Source organism: Selaginella moellendorffii, unplaced genomic scaffold, assembly GCF_000143415.4.
Source record: "Selaginella moellendorffii unplaced genomic scaffold, v1.0 SELMOscaffold_11, whole genome shotgun sequence".
NCBI lineage: Eukaryota > Viridiplantae > Streptophyta > Lycopodiopsida > Selaginellales > Selaginellaceae > Selaginella > Selaginella moellendorffii.
In genome coordinates this window covers 1,255,859-1,261,858 of record NW_003314272.1, presented here as the reverse complement: position 1 = coordinate 1,261,858, position 6,000 = coordinate 1,255,859, and positions in this window count along the sequence as shown.

The following is a 6,000-nucleotide window of genomic DNA, read 5'->3' as shown; positions in this document are numbered from 1 at the left end:
GTTGTAGGGGGTTTCTAAATGTATAGTAGGGATAGTGGGTAGGTTGGGTATGGCCGACCAATCTGAGGCATAATCTAGCTCTCGCTTGCGTGTCCGTCCTTATTTTGCATTTGGCTTAGGTCTAAGCCCAAGCTTTACACCATGCTAGCTGGTCGAGTACCCATATCCTCGTGTTAGGCCACCGGTATGCTGAAATAGTGCCAGATATTGTTTGGCTCCATTTTGCATGCTAGTCTTGGCATTGGGATGCTAGTTGCTCTAAAACTGTTCCAAGTCACTTTATGCCCCTATCCCTTTGCTCCTTGGTCTGTATGCTCAGGAGTTGCTTTGTGGTTCAGTTCCATCACTCCTTGGCTCCATACTTAGGAGTTTGACTGTTCCTTTATTCAGTGGCTTAAGGCCCTAAAACTTGGGTTCCACACCATTGTCTTTTGGACATGTGGCATGTGACATGTGGCATCTGTCACATGGCATAAAAGAGGGTTTAGGTTCCGCTTCGTGGTGTTATCCTATAGTAAATCACTATAGGATAAAGGGTAAAAACCACGTGTGTTACATTGAGATTGACATTAGCTTGACTCCCAACTTCTATTTATTAAATTGTGAATTGTAAACAACTAAATTTTTCATTTTACTTTAATTATTTAACCACAACTTTGACCACTTAAAAAGTTTCACTTACAACTTTTATAAGTTTTATTCCTTTGCTAGCCCCATGAATAGCCTCAATACCACTCAACTTTTTCACTTCATCCAAGTGCTCCACGTATTCAATCCCATAATAAACATCTCAAGATACCATTGACATATTAACCCATTACACTAAAGTTATATTCATTCACCTTTATATCATTGGTAGTCCAAGACCACCTATACTATAATCCCATCTCTCAAAGACTAGGCCATCTGTCATCTCATAACTACACCTTAGCATCTTTAGAATGCCCAAAGATATGAAGAACATATTTCCTCAATATCCCTTCTTTAGTCCACACCAAGTTTTATTTCGTCCATGATAGTGCCCATCAACACCACTATTAGATCAAGGCCTGAAGACTTGACCATTAAGTCTTATTGATCTTTGGGACTACCTCATCATGCGATTATATCTGTCACAAATGTGACTTCGGGTATTGAAAGTTATCTATCAACCAATCCTTATGGACACTCTTTCCTTACTGCCACCATTAACTTGCACTTGCTAATGTTGGGATATTAAGCTTAGTCCCTTAATATCGCTAGATGATAGCTTATCGTGTCTACCAAACACCCTTGCTATCATGCCCTTAGCATTAGTCTCATTCCAGTCCCAAATGATATTTATGGAAAGTGTCTAGATTTGCTCATTTGGCATATCTACGGAATGTAGAGATTGACCTAAACACAATGGTGTTCGTCTCGTATCCAAATTCGCAATCTAGTGCCATTCCATATTTAATAAGTTTCGAGTTTGTCCTAGAGACTAATTCCTAATACTAAGGGAAGCTTGGGGTGAAAGCCCAAAGCGTGTGTTTCTCAAGGGGGGGAAGGGGGGGAGGGTGTTGTGGGGGGTTCCAAATGTATAATAGGGATAGGGGGTAAGTTGGGCATGGCCGACCAACCTGAGGTATAGTCTAGCTCTTACTTGCGTGCCTATTCTTGTTCTGCATCCGGCTTGGGTCTAAGCCCAAGTTCCATTCCATGCTAGTTGGTGGAGTACCCATGTCCTCATGTTAAGCCACCAGTATACTGAAATAGCGCTAGACTTCGTTTGGCTCTGTTTTGCGTGTTGGTCTTGGCATTGGGATGTCGGTTGCTCTAGGACTATTCCAAGTTGCTCTGGGCTCATGTCGCTTTGGGCTTAGACCTTAGTAAGTAGTTTGCATGATGCAGCCTGAAAGGGATGTTGACTTTTAGGGCTAAGGCAATTGAGTTGGATAGAGTCTGGAGTTGGTGTAGAAAGTGGTTATTGCGCTTTTCTAAGAAAAGTGACCTTTGTGCCTTTCTTTTATAGCATTGTGCTTGGTAGTAGTTTGCACCTTGCATTTCGTTATACTCTATGAAAGTAGTGACCTCTCACTGATCTTGACTTGGTCTTGGTGGCCTTACGCCTTGGCTAAGGATGGTGATGTCCAATTTAGTTGTTTGAGTTTGAGGTGTTGGTACCCATACTATAGCTTTGTCTAAGAGGAGGTTGTATCCTAATATGAGTCCATTTTATGGTCTTCACTTTAATTTTCGACTAAGTGTTGATCATGCATAGCTAGCCTCTTCAAGACATGTTCAGAGCTGTTGGCTAAATGTTTTAGTGAGTTTATTGTGGTTAAGTTGGATTTGAGTGGTCATTTATTTTGTGCTTGTCTATGAACTTTTATCTTGTACCTAGGGTATCACGTTCATGTTGGACAAGTATATGACTTGATGACATGAGTTTAGTGTTTGGGTCTTGTGAAGGCAAGTTGAAAGAGTGATTATTAATTTCTTGACAACTAATGATTGCTTGGAGACTTTGTTGAGGACTATTTGACACTTGCTTTCCTCGATGATGATTTAATGGTGATGGACTTGCTTTACCGAATGGTGTTGCGGAGGATCGTGTTGTTAAACTTACATGGGTTTTCCATGTTGGCATATTGACTCTACCTCTATTGATATCATTTGGTTACATTTAGTCCGTAGTGTTGGATTTCATTGAGTCGTGGATGTGGTGAATCACACCTTGATGATGTGTTATCTGAAACTAAGTATTGCTTAAGGATTGGTCTCGGATACTAACTAAGGTATTTTCGACTTTGGTTAACTTAGTTGCTAGAGAGTTTTAAGTGGTGATTCACTCTTGCTTTCTTTTAGCTTTCTTCTGGTGTTGATAGCATTCAAGTGATGCCTTATCGTTGATATTATTAACGTTGAGATTTAAGTGGGATGAAATATCTCTCCGAAAGATTGATATTAAGTTTCATTAGTCTCAATAGAGATAGTGTTGATGATTTAGTTGTAGCTTTGTGTTATTAACATTTGCACATTTGCTAGTTAGCAACTATATTGACGTTCAAATGAACTGAGTGGTAAGTTTGAGTTAGTTGTGTTCTACACAAGATTATTTAGTAAAGGTAGAGCTTCAGCTTTTCTTTGAAAAATGATTTAGCCATAGACTATACTAGCTTTACAAGAGGAAGAATTAGTGTTCGATATTAAAATGTTTGAGTCCTTATTAGATTTGAGTTTGGGATATATTGATCGTTGATGATTCTTCTTGTGTTTGTTATGAAGTAAGTTACATCTTGCTATAGATGGATTCATGGAGGATCGTTTAATGATCACTTGTTAAGTATAACTTTGTTATACTAAGCTTTTAGATTGATGCAAACATGCTCTTCATTAGCTTTGGTATTATGAAGTTTAGCTTATGGATGTGTTAAGGAGGATATTATGGGTTGTACCATGATTTTCTTAACCATCATGAAAAATCATCAATCATCCTATCAAACAGAGAGATGCACAATCATCGTTGAAGAAAGAATCTACTATCCTAAAGAATAGCAAATCATTGTACATCAACAATAATCAAGCAAAACTTTTTGATAAGAATAATCAACTTTCCTAGATGATAGTCAATAATCACCAATGATTGCCAGATGCAAATACTAACTTTAACATCGAAGCTAGGAGCTAAAATGCCTTCCCCAACAACTTCTAACGAATGAAACAATGAGTGCAAAACTCAAGGAACCAAAAGTTCGAAGAAGCCTATAGTTAAGTCTTGCCTAACAATGATCATAAGTTTCACACGAACTAGCTTCAATGCTAAAGAGTTATTCTCTTTGATAGCTTTTGGCTTTTTGCAATACCACATGTTCTTTGTGGTTTGCTCTAGATTGGTCTGTTGGGTTTGAGCCATCAGTAAAATATTGCTGACACTTGCTAAAGCAACTCTAGTTCCTTGGTGTTGTTAACCGGGATCTATTTCGATTGACTGGTGCAAATAGTTGGCATGAATGAGTGTTTGTTTGCTTTACAACTTTCATTCTATTCTGTTATAGTTCTAATAGATATGATGTTATTTCCTTCGGGTGACACATTCACGAGCATTTTGCTTGCCAGTCGATAATACTTTGTGTACTTTGAGTTCTCTTTCGTAAGTTGTTTGGCATTCTATTTGCAATCTTTGATAGTTAAGTTTCATCATTGAGTTTCCTTAATGATATACTTGTTATTGAATTTTGTTGGATAATACATCTTATGTTTTCCAATTCTGCTGATCTTGGTGGTTCCTATACTGTAATACTAGTTTATCAGATAATAACTTACTTGGAATACTTTTGTGTTCTAATCTAAGCTTTATTCACTAATAATCAAATTTCTAAGATATCATTGTTTATGACTTTGATATTGTCCATATATTGATCTTTGAGTTTGGGTTAGTATAGGTAGGCTAACTTCGGCACTTCATGTGCATGGTGAAATCTCTAGTCATGGGGTAGTTACTGTCGACTGGTCACATAACCCACCTCTCTGTCAATGATCCTTATTCTGTTAAAAGGGCGTGACCGTGTAAACAACTCTAACTACCTGTTTACAGTAGTCTATATAAACCTTACCGACGGGTTTGGTTTCTTTGCTCAGGAGGGTTGGGGCCTCTAACTCCTCCCTCTATGTCCTTACAAGCAAGGGCGTATCACACTTTTGTAGTTGGGTGACACCCAGAGCAGCAAAGATGGCTCACTTCATTGGTCATTTCCTTGTCGGTGACGGACGGAAGGTGTCTGAGTTGGTAGCGCATCTGCGTTAGACAAAGAGGTTACCCTTAACTCATTTAAGTTGGTGCATTTCTCACATAGTGTGAATACCGTGAACTTTTTCTAGAGTTGTTTCCTTGGCGGTATTCTAGACTCGAGTATGCATCGACGAGGACGTCGATCTTCCCTAGGGGGGAAGAGTGTCACGAATGTGACTTCGGGTATCAAAAGTTACCTGTCAATCAGTCTTTACGGACACTCTTTCCTTACTGCCACGATGGCAGGAGGTTTGTATTGCTAGACTTATTATCAGTCTCTGCCTAAGCTAGTTGAGAAATTAGTCTTCGTATGTGGACTTGACTAGATGAGCATAAGGAAGGAATTCCTAAGTGTCTATTTAGTCAAGCATACTTGACCTAGTTAGAGAAACTCATTCATTGACTTGCACTTGCTAGTGTTAGGAACCTACGATATTAAGCTTGATCCTTTAATATCGCTAGATGATAGCTTACCGTGTCTGCCAAACACCCTCACTATCATGCCCTTTGTGTTAGTCTCATTTCGGTCCCAAATGCTATTTATGGAAAGTGTTTAGATTTGCTCATTTGGCATATCTACGGAATGTAAAGATTGGCCTGAACACAATGGTGTTCGTCTTGTGTCCAAATTCGCAATCTAGTGCCATTCTATATTTAATAAGTTTCGAGTTTGTCCCAGAGACTAACTCTTGATACTAAGGGAGGCTTAGTTGGGCATGGCTAACCAACTTGAGGCATAGTTTAACCCTTGCTTGCGTGCCTATCCTTGTTCTACGTTCGGCTTGGGTCTAAGCCCAAGTTCCATTCCATGCTAGCTGGTGGAGTACCCATGTCCTCACGTTAGGCCACCAGTATGCTGAAATAGCGCAAGACTCCATTTGGCTCTGTTTTGCGTGCTGGTCCTGGCATTGGGATATTGATTACTTTAGGACTATTCCAAGTCGCTCTGTACCTCTATCCCTTCGCTCCTTGGGCTATATGCTTAGGAGTTGCTCCGTGGTTCGATTCTATCACTCCTTGGCTCCATGCTTGGGAGTTTGGCACTGTTCTTTTGTTCAGTGGCCCAAGGCCCTAAAACTCGAGTTCCACACCACTGTCCTTTAGACACGTGGCATTTGTCATGTGGCACAAAGAGAGTTTAGGTTCCGCTTCATGGTTATCCTATAGTAAATCACCATAGGATAAAGGGTAAAAACCACATGTGCTACAATAATAGTTTTAAAAGTGAATATATGAGCATGTCCTAT